The 20386-nt window shown below is 45.6% G+C and overlaps 1 long non-coding RNA gene across 3 annotated transcripts in view; it reads left to right on the plus strand.

The window, feature by feature from the left end:
* Positions 1-20386, plus strand: part of LOC138580506 (uncharacterized) — a 693565-nt gene that overhangs the window by 213736 nt on the left and 459443 nt on the right. For 2 of the 3 annotated variants that reach the window (XR_011304277.1, XR_011304275.1), the window contains exon 4: positions 2477-2572. The exons of the other annotated variant lie outside the window; for it this stretch is intronic. This is a non-coding gene — a long non-coding RNA (uncharacterized lncRNA). The remainder of the gene's footprint in view (positions 1-2476; positions 2573-20386) is intronic. 3 annotated transcript variants of the gene reach the window in all.

Consider the following 20386-nt stretch of genomic DNA (forward strand, 5'->3'; position numbering starts at 1 on the left):
TGAAGAGGATCTAGAAAACAACCCTAAAAGAGTGAAATCAAAATTGGAAGCTCAGGATTGGATAGAAACCTTGGAAAAAGCCCAGATGAATAAACTGACTAAAGAGCTCCCACCAAATTTCAACAAATTAAAAGAACCAATGGGTTACTGTAACAGATTTCCAAACAAGCAACTCAGTAAATTGTTCATGAGGGTGCGCTTCAATCTCCTTCCGACATGTGAAATCCAAGCTATCAGGAGACAAACTAATGAAAAGGCCTGTCGTCTGTGCAACCAACCAGACGAGTTAGAATCGATAAAAAATCTTCTGATATACTGTCCTTATCTAAGAAAAGCAAGAGCCACATACCTGACTAGTCTGTGCACAGATCACTCGGGAATCTTAGAAGATGCAGACAAAACGTGGTGGAACAGGCAAAGTCAGGGGAGAAAACAAAATGGACTATAGCAACTGTAAAAATCTTGGAAAGTGCATTTGAATTAATTTCCTCAAAAACCCCGATGATGACCGACTATGAGGTCCCTGATGCGGACCATGGACTTCAACAGGGGAGATCGATCGGCCAGGGAGAAACCGTCCCCCGTCAGAGCCTCAATTGTCTGACTGTCGTACTTTCCATTTCATCGTGTGGCTCTTGTAAGATGACCAGCATCACTTTTGTAAAAATTGCTAACGCAATTACACACGAATAAATAAAAAAATAAAAAAATAAAAATACTTCTTCAGACCCATATTTTGCAGGGTTAAAGTTCCTGACATAGAATAGCTGAACTGTCATCTGTAAAGATCTGCCTCACTGTATTAACAAGACATCAGTTTGTGTGTTGGGAGATTAGAACATGTACTTCTCTGCAGTGTTCTACGAAACACAGAAACTTGCATTTCAACTAGGGATTCAAATTAAGTGCACAACTGTTGAGCAAGAGAGCTGGAGCAGATGCTATTTAACACTAGCTCCAATAAATGCTTGTTTAAATACAAGAGGGGAAAAATACCTGTGCCATTCAATGGTGAAACTCAATTCTATCTGCATCTGGGACTGCAGAGTCTGCTTTCGCAATGAATATGGGACTGAAGAGGTACTTATTGCTAATGAATATGTATCACTTCTGTGTGGTCAGCGGACCCTGACATTTCAGAGTTTCCGTTCATAGGCCATCATGTAATTTCTTTTGTCTTACAGTGCATTGTTATACATAGGGCCTTATTGCACGGTAGGCGGTAAACCATGGTTCATGCCGGAAATTTACCGGTACCGCCTTGCAGGAAAGGGGAATTACCACCCTATTCCAAGGTTGGGAAGGCGGTAATTCCTCCTTCCTCCATTGCCCTTCCCCATTCCCATTTTTGCCCCATAGGGCATAATGGGAATGGGGAAGGCGCTAATTACGGTACCACAAATTGCGGTACCGTAATTAGAACCCCGGTCCCTTTGCGGGTTCGTTTTTTAACGCCTGCAAAAAGCAATCGTTAAATTCCCCAACCCGCAAAGGGACCTTGTAGTAAGGCGGTAAGGGTTTACCGGTAAAATACCGGTACCGGTAAACCCTTACCGCCTACCGTGTAATGAGGCCCATAGACATTAGCTTGCCCTAATGAATTGTTAAAAAGAAATCAAGAACATGAAACATATGTCGCAATTTCTGCCATTCTTTTAATGGTTGGCATTAAAATATATGCAATTAATATATGTTTGTAAACATTTTCTGAATGCTGATTGTACATAGATTAATTTATGAATTGTATTATTAGGTGCAGATAATGGCAATCACACAATTCATATTTTGCAATGCATTTTTTGAAAGATAAAATAATGCATTTAGTGATTCAGATATGGAAAGTGTGCTGACTATGTACCCCAAATATAAATGTTCAACTTTGTGTGATAATAGTACAATAGTGCAAGAAATGTACAAGTGGCATATTAACCACCTAGCATTGCAGCAATAAGGATACACAAAGAGAAACATATGAGGAAGGGAACCAACAAAAGGGGAAAGGTAACACAAAAGTAAACAATAATTGAAAAAGAGTTCATGTGGAGAGGATATATCAAATAAAGAGAGGAAAGGGAAAGAATCCACATAAAATTCCAAGAAAGGAAGAGTACCCTGGGAGTTACAGAAGCACAAGATGGATGGCGCACAAGAAATTGGAGCTGACCAACAGGAGATAAAGAGTTCTGGCAATAATATAACACAAATAGGACAACATAGGGAAGTAGAAGCACAACAATAGAAATGTTACAAAAAGATAGCCTCTCAGATAAGATGTTGACAAGTAATGATCAAATCAAAGCATGACTTCGAGAAAATATGAGGTTAGGCTTGCCAGGAAGAGCGAGGAGTGTCTGCTTCTTTCATAGGTGATCTGTATTCGTCTCTGGAGCGGTCAGGCCTGTGAGGAGAGTTTAGGATGGGCAGACAATTCAGATCTGCTGCGAGTGGTGCTGAATTTGCTTTTTTTTTTTTTTAGCTCTTTTCAAAATGGGAAGTTGTGAGTGAGGCTCAACTCTTGAAGGACATGTTGTTGAGTCTAAAGAAGAAGAGGGTTCCCTCGGATTTGATTGAGGTAAGTTGGAGAAATCCCTGGGGTCCGTGAATTCCTTGGTGGGGCCATCGGGATCGTAATAATTACTTTTGCAGGCTCAAGCAAAACATATCTGATACCTGAATGTTTCATGAGGAGTCTCATATCAAGGAATCTTTTCCTTTTGGCTTGTGTGGACTTAGAAAAATCAGGAGAGATAAAGATTTTACGACACTGGAATAGGATAGGTTATTTTTTTTTCTGGCTGCTAATAAAGTTTGGCGAGCTTGCTGATGTCCGAGGAAGCTAGCAATAAATTCCTCAGAGTTGAGTTGTTGGAGGAAAACCATGGCCTTATTCGATGAGCTCACTGTAGTTCCAGTGGCAGAGAAAAAGTGATGCTTAAACTGTGGGGATCCAATTGGTAGGAAGGTAATTGGTTCATCTAATTCGATTTTCCCAGGAATCCTGTAAAAAGCACAGGTTGTCTCTTCATTTTCTGCCCTCTAATTCCGTGATATCAAACTCCAAATGAAGAATATTTTGCTGCATATTTTCTAGCCCCTCCCCTCTGTCTTCAACAAAAGATATTATTTTCACCTCTTCATCCAATCTACCTATGAATGTTTTTATTTCATTTTTAAAACCTTTAATTTTCTTCTTGAATACTCGAGGAGTGCGTGTCAAGCATAGAGACTGAGGTGCGAATGTTACTGAGCTCCAGGATGGTCTCCATACATGAGTTCAATTTAGAGTTGGCTGATAGAGGTAAAGATTTGGTATTATTAGCCATTTTCGTAGTGGATTTGGGATACTGTGAACTAAGATGGAAGGTTGCATATAAAGAGGAGGCTTGCAATATTCCTTTTAGACACAGGCTGTCAGCACTAAGTAGGCCTCAATAAGGATCCTGAAGCCACAGTGAAGCATGATCCATCACGCCGTCATAGGTGGGATGTGGTAGCAGGGCAAGGAAAAAGGACGTTGCAGCATGTGCAGGAAAGCCCAATCATAAAAAGAAGAATCATTGGGCTAAATACAAGCCCTATTTATTGCCAAGCGATAGGCCGCCTTCAGGAACTGGCTGCGGAACCAGCCAGCTATGCTGAGGATCCGTGCCGGGGCAAAGCTACCACAAAGGCGGGCACGCGGTAAACCAGGGCACACGCAGCGATACAAGGCTCACAATTCACAAGCTCTTACCAGCTCAGAAGATCGGCAAACGCGTCGGCTCTCGTTCCGCTGCTATACAGGAGATGGTTAATGCTTCTCACATAAGCTGTTAGACACAAGCAGCAGAACACATGAGGTGAAGGACACGAGTTGGCAGTTGTGGGCTGCAGCCACCTCACGTCGGGTCAAACGGTGCTCCATAAAAATGTGGTAAACTTTTTTTAAAAGAAATGTAGCGAAATGTAAACATTAGTGAATTGTAAGTTTTCAAAGTTATGTAGTTTTGTCTATAGTGACGAAATTATCTCTGTCAGAGAGAGCCACCAACCTATGCCGCCATCTTGGTGCTGCTTGGCCGTGCCCCCCTAGATGCCCTTTTAATTGACTTCCTGATTGCAGTAATAATCCTAAATGAAAAAAAATACATATTTCAGGCCCAGTGAACTGATTTGACACCAGGATTTGCAATAAATACAAATGCAGATATACACAGCAAATGGACTGCCTGGCACTAAGGTTTACAGTACATCCAACTCTAGCTCTACTAAATCCACCATCTGAGAGCAATGTTTGAATAGGAGAAAGATGAACAGGTACCTAATGTCTGAGCATTGCTTGCCCCTTAAAGGTTCCCTGACCATACAATGCAGTGTTGGTAACTGAAGGGAAATATTTGCTGTAAACTACCACTCTGCAGAGATTACCCCTCCACCAGTTGGTAAACCTCGGCAGATATTGGTAGTCTGTATTATGGAGGTTAATTACCACCAGAGATAAATACTGTGGAGGTAAATGGCAGCAGAGTTAATTGCAGCCAGAGGTGAAAATACCATCTGTCAAACATACTTTTTCATAATGTTCTGCAATCCCACACCTAAAGCTGGTGGTAAAAAAGCACCCCCACCTTTAAAGATATACAGCCGGTCATAAAATATGGACATTCCTGAGGCACGATTAGAGCAACGGGAGAGAAAATATGTTTGCATGATTACTTGAGTGTTTTGTGACAATGCATTAGACCCTCTTTTCATAGCAGCAGCTGTTTACCGATAAGGCTTTATTTGGGCCAGATCATAACTGAATTTATGTTTGGAAGTTATTACCTTTGCTTTAAGACGCCTTATTTTACTGTGCTTGGGTTTGATTGTGGAAATACATGTGTGTACGGGGGATGGGAGTCCCCTAACTGGGAACCTCTTTCATGTTTCTACTTTATTTTATCAACCCATGTGTCAGGGATGACCGATTCTCCTCTGCACCTTAAAATTACTAAAATACCTTCATGAATATCTATTTTCATTTACTTATCCTCTAAGGATATACTCACATCACTATTGAGCAAAGGTGTGCAGAGTGTAAAACCTTTACAAATCCAATTACCACTGGAGGTAATTAATTTCCCCCAGCTGTAAATATACCACCAGTAAATGGTAGGTGGGATTTTGGGATCAAGCAGTATTTTTCACTTTCGTTAATAGGCAGTATTTCACCACCTGTGGTACAGTGCATTTGCCACTGGCAGCAGATCTACCACCAATTGGGAGGTAGCATTACCACCCTTGAGAAATGATGCCCAACATGTTTGAAAGCAAGCAGGTTTTCGTCTCTTTGCGCAATTTCAAACTGCGTGAACTAGACCGAGAATATCAAGGGAGGGGTCACAGGATGCGCCTGGTCTTGGCGAACGCTGGGGTAGGATCTGATGTCCATATTTTTCAAGTTCTTCTTGGAGTGCACAGTGTGTGCTGCTCTCATCTTTCAGAGTATTGGACTTGGCAGTGTCAATGTGCTCATCTCTGATGATGCCTAGGGGCGTTAAAGAAATGACATGAGTTGTGTACCATTGTCAAGGTCAGTAATCACCCATGAGGTTTGTAACTTCAAATCTCTCTTTGGAAGATGCAAACATAAACATTGCCAAAAGTAACAGAACTAATACGTTTCCACAAGCCCTTCAAAATACAGTTCAATCCCATTCCCCAATTATTACTCTCTATTTCCACTGTGCACCTAGATCTTTGCACTTACTGTATTTTTATAATAGTGCTCAATGAGAGCCTGTCAATTCATACAGAATTTCTCTACATAGGTTGTATATTTGGTTTTCACTTTTCATTTACAATTCCCATGTAACTCTTGAACTTTTAAACTAACAATTCCAAGTTTTTGATCTGCCAAATCATTTTTTATATTTTTAATTGACAATTCTAAGAATAATTTAATTTCAAAACATTCAAAAGGTTTTAACATACGGTTACGAGTTTTAAACATGTTAGCGCTGCTAATCAACATGTTATCAAAGGTATATGAGAGCATAATAGCACAGTAAATATTTCTTTAAAAGTTGTTCTTTTTATTTTATTTTATTTATATAACAAAACCATCACCTTTCACCTGGAAAAAGCTGGGTTGTTTGGGAACCAAAAGAGGCCCTGGAAATGATTTACAAAGTGGTCCCATATTACACAGTTTGAGTCCAACTCCTGCCCCATTAAAGAAAATGGAAAGAAAATAGGTAATCACAAAAAAGAGGCCCATGATGCAGAGGCCCACTAGGAATTCCCTTTAGGCCAGTCTGCCATTTTCTGTAGAAAGTACCCATCTTTCTCTAGCATTAGGATATATCCAAAATGTACAGCGCTCTGCTTTGGGAGTCAAGGATTTTTCACCCACTGTACAGTAGCACGGTGGCAACAGTGTGGCACAGACCGGCAACATGTTGCTCAGTTTAGCACCACAGAGTGATAACTGACAACACTTCTGAAACCCTTGGCTGAAAAGAAAGCCCTACATTTTACACAGGGCACTCCTTGCTGTTTGTATTTCAGGAAAAGACTTGTTTTAAATGAAGTAATGTTAACAATTAGGGAGAATCTAAATAAGATCCTAGAAGATACCAATTGTAAATTAGATTCTTACCGCAAGGACATAGAGCCGCGAAAGATACAGAAATTCCAAAGGGACGCTCTTATTTATACCAGAGATATAGAACATAGCTGGCAAGACTTTTATAACACTAACAGGCAGACGCCATTCAGACAATCGAGACAGTCTCCGACATCTGTTAACACAGACACTAGTGATATAACAAGTGGGGAGGGTGATACCACCAATTCAACTAATACCACTGTCATACAAGTGAAAGTAATACCACAGACACAACCAGCAACTACCACCACTATAACTACTACAACTCTGGCACCTTTTTAAGATGGAGGAAGACTAGGACAGGGCAAAAGAAAACCATGGGCAGGGAACAAGTGACAGAATCCATAGTCATGAATAATTCAGCTAGACACTTGAGTAAGGCACAGATAGATAAACAAACTGTGGGGTTATCATTCATCCCAATAAATAATAGTTCAAACTTTGAAGAGGAAATCAATCCGTTTAGGTTGATCAGAAAAATGGAACTTAAAATATTCTTTGAGTCATTACTCGAAGTACAAGAAAGATCTGTAATGTTTGACTATTTAATGATGAAGTTAAAAATGTTTTTCCATCCCCAAGTCAATCGCCTGGTGATAGATATGTCTGAATTGAAAACGACCAGGGACCTCAAGAAGATTAATTACAATCCACAACATGGTAATATCAGAACATATCAGGTGCAACCTCTGATCAAACTGGCAGAAGACACTTCTATTACCATGAAACCGGCAGAAAAAGGAGGAGCCCTGGTGAAAATGGACAGACATCTTTATCATCAGGGCTGTCTGAGTCTGTTGCAGGATCCCAGGACATATCTAATGTTAGATCATGGTACCACATACATCATCAAAGCCCTGATCGGATTTACTAAAATACAAAGCTAATGAGTAAGAATGGATAACTCCTAGGACAGCAGGTAACCTGATTAAGAAATATCCAGTGATACCAATATTTTAAGCACTTCCAAAGGTACACAAAAATTCAACGAACCCTCCATTTTGCCCCATACTGGCAGGGATGGAGAGTATTTTTGACCCTCTGACAGTCTACCTAGACACGGCCCTACAACCACTAGTCCAACAGGAATTGAAATAACTTAATGATACATCTAATATTTTACAACTGCTTAGAGAACTACACCTCACAGACCCTGACCTTGTCTTTTTCTCCCTGTACATCAGTGGCCATGGTGAGGGAGTCAAAGCCATGGAATGGTTTCTGTTAGAACGTGAGAATGTACATATCCATAAGATATTTGCTATGGAGCTCATCAACCTGATACTTTATAACAACTACTTCAGATATGATGGGATGTTCTACCTGCGGATATCAAGGACATCAATGGTTCCCTCAGTGGCACCCATATATACAAACATATTCATATTCCACTTTGAGAAAACCTACATCCTGGTGACACAACCTTGGTCATCTAAAATAATGTTCTGGAGAAGATGTATGGATGATGTGTTCATAATTTGTAAAGGTACCAGGTTAGAACTATCCCAATTCTTTGAATATTTAAATAGATGTCTTGAGCATATGAAATTTACCCTAGAGGTAGGCGGAACCGAGTATACATTTTCTGGATGTTCCGGTTATCTACACAGGAGGAGAATTGCTCACACGTGTACATTAGAAGCCCCCGCATGTGAATAATACATTAGATTTCAAGAGTTTGCATCTCACAAATTTGATAGAAAGCCTGCCATATAGTCAGTTTTTAAGACTGAAAATAATAGTTTGAAATACAGACAACTTAGAAAGAGAATATTACATTATGTCAGAGAGGTTGAAGGACCGTGGTTCTCCTACTGACATCCTTGAGAAGGCAGTTGCAAGAATAGAGATACACAGGAGAGAGGATTTTCTGAAACCGGGTTCCAAAGAGGATACTACCAGGATGATACATACCATACACTTTTCAGTGTAAAGTCACCAGGTTAGCAGAGTAATCAAAAGAAACTCGAATCTTATCAAACTTGATCACACATTACATCGCCTAGTCCCAGAACCACCCACAATGGCATACAAAAGGGGTACAAACTGTGGGATGTATTTACCCATGCATCCGAGCCCTACCCCAAAACTGTGCAGTACTGACATGAAAACATCATGATGGCCAGAGCTTCCCAGAAAATGCCCAGGGAAATGCATGAAGAATAGGCTGCCACCCATTTTTGCCGATGTTATGGGCACAGAAGGACACTGCCTAAAACCACCATTGGACTACCCACACAGTAGTCTGAAACCATTGGGAATGGCAATGCTGATTGCCAAAAGCAAACCCATAACTGTTGGGAATTCATTTTCTTAAATCCCAAAAAGGGGTGCAGTACCAGTACTCACCACTATCCAAAAGCCGGCGGTTTAAAACCACCAGATTTTGTAGAAAACTGAATAAATGAACCCAAAGCAAGCCAAAGAAAGACTTACTGAGAGGTGGATCCAATGTAAAGTTATATTCTGAAGTGACTTGAAGGTTTATAGCAAGACTGGCTGAGCTGTGGATTTCAGCAGTTTAAGTAAATTTGGACTGAAAGACACTACAAATCTAAATGTTTAAAAGAAATGAGTGACCTACTTTGAGTGTCACATAGGTTGCAATTGTTTAAATGTCATAGTTTTAAACTTAGAATCAGCATCCTAGCTGCATATGTAAAAAAAATGTCTTGACTTAAACTGGGGAACAGAAATGACATGTAGCTAAAAACTGGCTTAAAGAGATTCCAATTTTGCCTGGCAACTACCCCCCATCAGGAGTGAAACTTGAGTCACAGCTGTGTTCCCAGGCCTATCTGCCTTTTGCTGGCCACACTAAGGATATGCCATCTCTCTGATAATTGAATTAAGGGGAGCCCCCACAGAATACAGGAGCTCTGAACAAAGCCCTGTCCTGACCCAGGCAGATGGTTTATTGCAGATGTCGTAAATGTAGCTTCCTCCTGGAAGGACAAAGGAGGGGCACTGCCTGTGAGAGCAAGCGGGCTTGACAGAACTGGAAAAACCAGAAATTCAACCTTGTGCTGGAAGAAAACCACAACCCTTTGGGGCCAGAACATAACTCTAAAAAGATGAATAACTCATAGTACGGACTTGTGAAAATTATTTAAATGACACCATAATTCTTGTGATTTTTCTGCCCACATTTTAAGAGGTTTTTAGAACCGGTGGCATGTTCAGGGGGGTTTTAGCGGAAAAGAGGATATTACTCAAAATGTGTGCATGTGAAAAATCTGACACTTCATCAACTAATGTCCATACTCCTTGCGCACATGTGTGTAAATTTGGGGTAATGTCCGGTATTGCAAACCAGTTAAAAAGTGCATAATATTGCCATTTCTGAATGCAAGCCCCCAGGAAGAGCAGAGTTGGAACAGGGGATACCTCCTGTGATATGTGATGGGTGCATGTAATTTCAAACCACTGTGTAGCTATGAAATATGTATTTGGTTCAAATCTAGATTTGTGTGCAAGTTGACAGGAGGAGTGGACTTTCTGCAGGCTGTAAAATGACATCACTCTGACACAACTTAGCTCCCCCAATCAGGGGAGAAATGAAAGCTTGGCCAATGATAAGTGGAGAGGGGCTGGCTAGTGATGCTGCTCACACACACCCATTTTAAAAACACATAAAAGCAGAGAGACAGGACAGATAGGGACCTTCAAATCCATTTGCAGCTGGAAGCTCTGCCGGGAAAATCCATACTTTACCTCCATCAACCTTCAGAGACCCAGACCAGACCAGCAGAGTAGAGCTGACCTGTTAGCAGAACCAGAGAGAGCTGACCCAGATCACTGTGAAGTGCAGAGACCAGAGTCCAGTCTAAAACCTGACCAGATCCGTGGCGAGGCCCATTTAACTCAAGAATATAGTGTGAGTACCTAGAAAACTGTGCAGAACCAATCTCTTAGTTAAAATAATATAATCCAAGCTATTTTAATCTAAGTAGAACTGCCTCCTAACTGTCACCTGTCATTTGTAAAGCTGTCACCTGTGATTTGCTAGTTGCAAGCTGCACTTGTCTTTGTGAACTTTAAAATTTCAAATCTGAAAAACGACCTTCACAAAATCGCTCATATCTCCGCGACCGTTTGTCTTAGAGACTTGCAGTAACTTTCATCTGGAAGTTGAGATCCTAGGCTGTTTTAGGACCCCAAAACGATAGTGATAGTCCTTGTAGTTCCTCTGTAATCGCGCTCGGCGCATTCGCAAATTTAGCCGCGATTTGACATTTTGCCGCGATTTGAAGATTTCTCCACTTGCAAAAAGATAGCTGCTTTTGCTTTCCTCTGAAAAAAATCGTTTGCCTCATAAAAACTATCCCTGCATCACTGCTAGAGTGAGCCTGAGCTAATATTAACTTGATTTCACTCACCCTGAACCTCCTAGAGGGAATTAAAAGCATTTTAACATATTTTCACTCCATTGCCAGCACATATCAAAGCATTTTGCCTGTGTTTTCAACGTCTGTAGTCTAAGTTGCTGGGGTGAACTGAATCACATTTGATTGCATCTCTGAGAACTGTGTGCTTTCCTTCCATTTCCTTGCATTGCATAAAGGGGGGAGGGGATTGCCAGAGAAAAGTGATTACATTGTTTTGTGGAAATCCTATCAAGTTATTTTCTGTACTGCATTTCATTCCACATTGCATCCATTTGAAACCATAAAAGTATTGTTGCTATCTTATCCATTTCATGTCAACTCCTTAGTGATTCTAAAGAAGTGTGCTAGTGCCAGATTCTCCGTTGTTAATCTTTATCATATCAGATTAAGTGTGATATTCAATTATTAATTTATTATAAAGTCTGATATATATATATATTGTTTAAATTATCAAATAAACCTTTTAACTTGCAAAACAGAACTACTTCTTGGCTCAGTGGGGTCAGGAGGATTCCAAGAGAGGGGTGTTATATAGGGGTAGTCATCCAGAACGCATGAACTGGACATAAAGATATATCAATAAGGGTTTTCATTCAGTATTATAGACTAGGCGTTGACTTAGCTGTAGTGTTGAATTGAATCCTCTTACAAAACCTGAGAGATACACTTATGAGGGCAGAAAGACTTAAGAAACCGACGCAGAGGGTGCTTCTGAAATCAAAGGCAGGCACATACCCCTGCCTAAACTGTCAGCATTGCTCAAACATCATCAAGTGGGATCATATCACACACCCCAATACTGCCAAAAAGTTCAAGCTACCTGACTTCAACATGTGCGATAGCAAAAACATTATCTATGAACTATGATGCCCATGTGGGAAGTATTATGTAGGACAGACCATACATTCGGTTAAAGACAGATAGACGGAACATAGGTTCAACATAAGAACAGCAAATATCAAGTCACCTGTATATAGACACTTTCGGGTCAATCACCATAAAACAGCGCAGATGAGATGCGTGATCCTGTAGAGAGTGTATCCGCCCCCAAGAGGAGGCGACTTGGCAAAAAGCTAGCACAGCATGAGCTACATTGGATTTATCACCTAGGCTCCCCTTGGTATGAATAAAGAATGTTATCTGAATCCATACCTTTAGAACAACTATACAGGAGATATGACAGATCAAGAATCTATTTGTTGTTACTAGTTACTGGAATAACAACCACATTTTACAATCTGTGGAGAATATTGAATGGTAACCTTGCTATTAGCAATGTGAGGATTGTGGCTGCAGTGTCGGAAGGGGCTGACAGAGACATAGACATCCGAAATCAGGGTGGCTTGACATTATACGTGCTGAGCATACGGGGTGCTTTCCTCTAAGCAACTCGTAGCCCTGCTGTAAGCTACCTGTTGTTGTTGCCTGCATTAACCGCCCGCATCTACTGCTTCTTCTGCTGCCGGAGATCAAAGACAGGTCCGGGAACATTCGAAGAGAGCGGAGCAGAGCAGGCAGTCAGCAGGAGAGGGGAACTGGTGCCTGGTGGTTCCAGTGCCCCCTCCTGTGTTTGCTGCCCAACGCTGAAGGCTGCCGGTAAAAGCTATATCTAATGGGTGTGGCTGATGTGGCTGATTTAAGAAGAGAGGTGTGCTGGCTACCGGATGTGAGTAATATATCACAACGCTCATCACTTACCATGTGTTCACATTCACTGGATGCATTCCCAAAGTTCCCAAAAGTTCTAGAGTGTGGGCACAGTGACTGTCTTGGCCCTATTTGGGGCTTATTGAGCTGTTTGCATCCTATAAGAAACTCCATCAATTGAATCCCCCTGAAAACCTGTCTTTTTTATTTCAGTAGTAGGGACATTGGTGATTATCTTAAGTGACACACTCGCAGTGCCCATACAGAGCCATACTTTTTTTTACCTCCACTGGGAAATTCTCTATCTTTCATACTCAATTGTAGGCCCTGAGCTGTGGGGAAATGTAACAGGTTGTTTGAAACAGCCCATATCCGTGACTGTTCTATTCTGGATTGCAGCTAATTAACAATCAACAGATATGCACAATAGATATCGAGTGTATCTTGGGAAAATGGCTTATACATATATACTGTAACATTACTTACAGCCTAATGCCTAGAAGGGAAGCTCTGAGACTTAAGAAAAATGGACTATGCCCTTGTCCCCTTGTGCTAATCCTCTACAGTGTGGTGAATTGTAATCGGACTATAGCCAAAAGAGGTCAAACTTGTCCCAAATCCTGCTGACAAGAGGAGCCAAGGGGACCCACTGACGCTATGGGGGATACAAACACGCAAGACTCAAGGGGGTGCTCAGCTGGTGAGCCCTGTTTATCTGAAGTACAGAGGATGAGTATGGAACGTGTTGATGCCGGCATAGATGTGACCATTGTAAGGCGCATATAATCTATAGATAGAATTCTATGCGAACATGAGAAGACTATAAGAAGACCATCAATCTCTTCCCAATATTTTCCTCTGATGGCCAATATCGATAACAACAATTCTCTGTTGAACGTGTGCCTGATCCTTAGACATGCATCACAATCAGGAAAGTCGTGTAACAAAAAACATTTTGCATCATCACCCCCTACGAACCTGTCTGCAACTCCTGATCTTGAAGACATAGGGCCTGATTTATGGAAGTGTTTTATAATGAGGCACTCCCATAGGAAAATGTTCCATGAATCAGGCCCATGGTGAATAGGCATGCACCCGATGCAGTTGATTCAAGCCTTGATAGTTCAACAAGGACAACCCAGGACGATGATAGCATTGATGACTCCAATTATAGGCCAAGCTTGAACACCATCACAGTTACAATGGACGCTATTTTTGGCCTCTGTTCTACGTTGGTGTTCTACGTTGGCCAATGAACAGCGAGCAATTACGAAGATTCTTGCTAGTCTAGTAGATATGATACTATTAAATAGTGTGGCTGAAAGGGCCTGCCTTGGGAAAATAGTAGATTTGGCTACTCGAGAACATATGGGCAAGGATTCATCGATTGAGCTTAATATGCTTAATAGGCAGCCCTCAATCTCTGATTACGATATGTTTTTTCTGGAAAGGAATCAAAGCAAGGAAATGCACGAAGGGCCTGCCACCTATCCCCAAATTGCCAGTGTTTCGTCACCTAGCAGCCAGCCAAAAAATGCTAGGGAATAAAGGATAAAAAAGAAAGCCATACCACAGCTAAAACGTGTCAATTAAGTTCCTGGCGAAGCAACTTCTAAAGCATACTCATTGGCAGTAATTACTAATGTACCTAAGTCTGTGTCATCGTCGAACAACACAAAAGTAAACCATCAGCAATTAAGTAACAAATCTAAATCACCTAGGTGTAGGTGTGGCAACTTAGATAAATGGGTGCAAGTCCCTGAGGAAGCAACATTACCCCTGGGAGTAATTAAATCTGTTCAAGAGGACAAAGGACAGTCCATGAAAGTTCCCCAGACAAAACAGACAGGGATACTCAATGTAGGCTGAATTTGCCTGCTGAACTCCAAAAAATCGCTGTAAACAAATTGGTTGGGAGGCCAGTCCTGTTGACAGAGAGGGAAACGGCCCATGTATGAACTGACCACTCAGAGACACTTACAGAGCAAACTGCCCCTAACCAAATGTGTTAAGTGGATAGTCATTGCATGGAGATTCGTCAACAAAACCTGGAAGGAGACAAACTACCTAAAATTGAGCCTACAGTTATATCCTATTTCTAAACAGAGGAAGCCAGGTGACATTGTTCAAAAAGATTGAAGAGCTATCCATCTTGACTCCTCAAGACATTGAAAGGGTGGAATTTCCCTCCTTTCGTAGTCAAACCAATTGGGTAGTGGTCACATTTTTCAGATGTATGGTTGTCAAAAGACTTATGTCATTTGTTGATGAATTGCATACTGTGCTCTATAGGGTGTGTCAAACCCGCCCCCCTCAATTGAATATTGATAACACAATAAGCAGATCAAATAGTTCCATCATTGTAGAAATCAGGATTAAATTGCCTTTATTAAAAGTAAAAAGTACACATGGCACATTGCGCATATTGCGCATATTTGGATTAGGGTAGAACAGGAAATGAAGAGTGCTTTAAATATCACATGCATACCATAAGTGTATAATGATATATTATAAATAAAGGATACAATGTGAGAGATGCTTAGTTAAATAAATAATATCTCCCTGAAGGAAAGTACAGTGTCAAACAAAAATGTATTTCAAAATGGATAACTCAAGTGCAAAATGGTTTCCAGGCCTAAGCCATGTGTAGAGGACTATGACCCATGCCAAGAGTTTTCACAAAAGCAACAGAGGCTGATACATTGAATATAGTATTTGGCAGCATCTTGCCGTGAGATCATTAGGTTTGATAGGTTAAAAATGGATATTGGCAGAAAAAGCAGACACGCTTGTGATGAAGCCAGATAAGTAAGGGAACTTTAACTACATTTATGTTCTTATTGAAGATGGCACAACATGTGTCATGCAGATTATTCTGTATTATTTGGCACCATATATCTAGAGTCTATATATATTTCTGCAACAGTATAGAGCACTAACTAACTTGGCAGGACCTCAGCAATCAGATAGGGATTAGATATTGTTGCATAAAAATGTTCTTGGCAGGAGTTAAGCATTGTCATAGTTGTGTCCAGCCAAGTCTAAAATAAGCTTATCAGTTTCATGCATCAGAGAAAATTGTGTGTGCCAGCTATGCTAATGTGGGCTTGGTGTACACAGAAGATAAGCCATCCAAAACATTGAAGGAATGTTTTTTTCTCTGACTGAGGGGACCTATCAGAAGCACACCATGGACAAGGTGGTCATTTACAGAAACATGTTGCATCATCTAAAAGACTACAAAAGCAAAAAAAGGCCAAGATGAAAGAACTCCCAGGCGTCTGATTTTCTCTTGTCTCTCTCTGAGGAGTATTCATTGATGCCTGGTGCTTGATGGAAGATGAGGAGCAGGGCCCTCAGTTCACGTGATGCCCAAACGTCACGTCAGGGACAATGACCCAAGACCCTTATTCTTGATGGTGATGTGCTAGAGGACAGGAGTAGATGCCTGAAAAAATGATAGGTGAGTGACAGACTGCAGTGTGATCTCATTTCTGTCAAGAACATGTCCTCATGACCACCAGCATATCACATCTGGCATCTATGAATTATGTTATGTATTGTGAAGGACAGAGGCAGGAGAAAATCAATAAACATGTTTTATGCACAAATAAAGGGGATTGTGATAATTTTGAGTAACAGGGAAATATTGTGAAGATAAAGAGACTAGGTGTCCTAATTAAATGGAATTAGAAGGAAACATTTCAAACCCCAATACAGGTAGAGATAAATATAAAACACACAGGTCAGGACCATGTAAGGTAATGTCTCAAATCCTGTAGAGGGTTAAAAGTAAAGGTGAGGGAAGAGGTGATCACAGTGGTTTATAAAATGTAAATATGTGAAAAGTCTAAATGTTGTTTGGTGAGTAAAATTTCAAGGAGTGAAAGAAATTGTGAAGAGTTGAAAAAGTAACAGTAATGAAAGATAAACAGGGTAATTCATAGAAATTCGCACAAAAATGGCGCACGCGGCTGGCGCACAGTGTCCCCGTGCGATACACTGCGCCAGCCGCGTGCGAAAAAATCCTTTTCATCGCACAGCGTATTCATGGATTTTAGCCTCCAAAACCAGCCGTGGCGCAGAGTGGCACAGCGACCCTGCAGCAGCGCCAGTTGCGCCCCCCAGAACGCCCTCACACAAGGAAAAGCCTTCAAAATCCCCAAATCATCGCAAAGGGCTGCGCTAACCCTGGACCAGTTCACAAGGCTGCCAAACAGCAAACGCCAAGCGGGGAACGTGTATTTCAGTGGTTCGCGGGAAGTTCCACACGCGATTGTCCTGGGTATGTGTACATCAGGGGTGCGTGGGAAGTAACACACGCAATTCCATCAGGGCACGTGTATTCCAGGGGTGCGCGGGAAGTATCACACGCAAAAACAGCAGGGTACGTGTATTCCAGGGGTGCGCAGGAAGTATCACACGCAAAAGCAGCAGGGTACGTGTATTTCAGGGGTACGCGGGAAGTATCACACGCAATTCCATCAGGGTACTTGTATTCCAGGGGTACGTGGGAAGTATCACATGCGATTCCATCAGGGTACGTGTATTCCAGGGGTGCGCGGGAAGTATCACACGCAAAAGCAGCAGGGTACGTGTATTTCAGGGGTGCGCAGGAAGTATCACACGCGATTCCATCAGGGTACGTGTATTCCAGGGGTGCGCAGGGAGCACCACACGTGAATTGCACGTGTGGGTCCTCCCAGGTGTTCGCTCTACACCCTCCACGGCCCCTGCAGGTGGCCCACACCACAGGGGCCTACCCTGCACATGTCCCGCAGGCACCCCATCCACCATGGCCATGCCCCCCAGCCAACCCACATGTCACCTTGCACTACTGCCCACCAATGCATGTCCCCCTGCACCCCCAGCCACCAGGGGCACCCTCCACCAGGCCCCCACTCATGTCTCCCACCACCCCCACACCCCAGCATCCAGGGGCAGTCTCCACCAGGCCCCCACTCATGTCTACCACCACCCCCACACCCCAGCAGTGCAGGGGCAGCCTCCACCAGGCCCCCACTCATGTCAATTACCACCCCCACCCCCCAGCAGTGCAGGGGCAGCCTCCACCAGGCCCCCACTCATGTCTACCACCACCCCCACCCCCCAGCATCCAGGGGCACCCTCCACCAGGACCCCACACATGTCTCCCACCACCCTCAGCATCCAGGGGCAGCGTTCACCAGGCCCCCACTCATGTCTACCACCACCCCCCAGCAGTGCAGGGGCAGCCTCCACCAGGCCCCCACTCATGTCAACTACCTCCCCCACCCCCAGCAGTGCAGGGGCAGCCTCCATCAGGCCCCCACTCATGTCTACCACCTCCCCCACTCCCCAGCATCCAGGGGCACCCTCCACCAGGCCCCCACACATGTCCCCCTGCACCCCCACCTCCCAGCAGTGCAGGGGCACCCTCCACCAGGCCCCCACACATGTCCCCCTGCACCCCCACCCCCCAGCAGTGCAGGGACAGCCTCCACCAGGCCCCCACTCATGTCTCCCACCACCACCACCCCCCAGCATCCAGGGGCACCCTCCACCAGGCCCCCACTCATGTCTACCACCACCCCCACCCCCCAGCATCCAGGGGCACCCTCCACCAGGCCCCCAACCATGTCCCCCTGCACCCCCACCCCCCAGCAGTGCAGGGGCAGCCTCCACCAGGACCCCACACATGTCTCCCACCACCCCCACCCCCCAGCATCCAGGGGCACCCTCCACCAGGCCCCCACTCATGTCTACCACCACCCCCACCCCCCAGCCACCAGGGGCAGCCTCCACCAGGCCCCCACTCATGTCTCACACCACCCCCACCCCCCAGCAGTGCAGGGGCAGCCTCCACCAGGCCCCCACTCATGTCTACCACCACCCCCACCCCCCAGCATCCAGGGGCACCCTCCACCAGGCCCCCACTCATGTCCCCCTGGACCCCCACCCCCCAGCAGTGCAGGGGCAGCCTCCACCAGGGCCCCACTCATGTCTCCCACCACCCCCACCCCCCAGCAGTGCAGGGGCAGCCTCCACCAGGCTCCCACTCATGTCTACCACCCACCCCACCCCCCAGCATCCAGGGGCAGCCTCCACCAGGCCCCCAATCATGTCTAACACCACCCCCACCCCCCAGCAGTGCAGGGGCAGCCTCCACCAGGCCCCCACTCATGTCTACCACCCACCCCACCCCCCAGCATCCAGGGGCACCTTCCACCAGGCCCCCACACATGTCCCCCTGCACCCCCAACCCCCAACAGTGCAGGGGCACCCTCCACCAGGCCCCCACACATGTCCCCCTGCACCCCCACCCCCCAGCAGTGCAGGGGCAGCCTCCACCAGGCCCCCACCCATGTCTCCCACCACCCCCACCCCCCAGCATCCAGGGGCACCCTCCACCAAGCCCCCACTCATGTCTACCACCACCCCCACCCCCCAGCCACCAGGGGCAGCCTCCACCAGGCCACCACTCGTGTCTCCCACCACCCCCACCCCCCAGCAGTGCAGGGGCAGCCTCCACCAGGCCCCCACTCATGTCTACCACCACCCCCACCCCCCAGCAGTGCAGGGGCAGCCTCCACCAGGCCCCCACTCATGTCCCCCTGCACCCCCACTCCCCAGCATCCAGGGGCACCATCCACCAGGCCCCCACGCATGTCTACTACCACCCCCAACCCCCAGCATCCAGGGGCAGCCTCCACCAGGCCCCCACTCATGTCCCCCTGCACCCCCACCCCCCAGAAGTGCAGGGGCAGCCTCCACCAGGCCCCCACTCATGTCTATCAAAACCCCCACCCCCAGCATCCAGGGGGACCCAGCAGTGCAGGAGCACCCTACACCAGGCCCCCACACATGTCCCCCTGCACCCCCACCCCCCAGCAGTGCAGGGGCAGCCTCCACCAGGCCCCCACTCATGTCTCCCACGACCCCCACCCCCCAGCATCCAGGGGCACCCTCCACCAGGCCCCCAACCATGTCTACCACCCCCCCACCCCCCCAGCCACCAGGGGCAGCCTCCACCAGGCCACCACTCATGCCTCCCACCACCCCCACCCCCCAGCAGTGCAGGGGCAGCCTCCACCAGGCCCCCACTCATGTCTACCACCACCCCCACCCCCCAGCAGTGCAGGGGCAGCCTCCACCAGGCCCCCACTCATGTCCCCCTGCACCCCCACTCCCCAGCATCCAGGGGCACCCTCCACCAGGCCCCCACACATGTCTACTACCACCCCCAACCCCCAGCATCCAGGGGCAGCCTCCACCAGGCCCCAACTCATGTCCCCCTGCACCCCCACCCCCCAGCAGTGCAGGGGCAGCCTCCACCAGGCCCCCACTCATGTCTACCACCACCCCAACCCCCCAGCATCCAGGGGCACCCTCCACCAGGCCCCCACTCATGTCTACCACCACCCCCACCCCCCAGCATCCAGGGGCAGCCTCCACCAGGCCCCCACTCATGTCTACTACCACCCCCACCCCCCAGCAGTGCAGGGGCAGCCTCCACCAGGCCCCCACTCATGTCTACTACCGCCCCCACCCCCAGCATCCAGGGGCACCCTCCACCAAGCCCCCACTCATGTCAACTACCACCCCCACCCCCCAGCAGTGCAGGGGCACCCTCCACCAGGCCCCCACTCATGTCTACCACCACCCCCACCCCCCAGCATCCAGGGGCAGCCTCCACCAGGCCCCCACTCATGTCTACTACCACCCCACCCCCCAGCAGTGC

The sequence above is a fragment of the Ambystoma mexicanum genome, chromosome 3p (assembly GCF_040938575.1).
Source record: "Ambystoma mexicanum isolate Mex_15411 chromosome 3p, UKY_AmexF1_1, whole genome shotgun sequence".
Taxonomy (NCBI): domain Eukaryota; kingdom Metazoa; phylum Chordata; class Amphibia; order Caudata; family Ambystomatidae; genus Ambystoma; species Ambystoma mexicanum.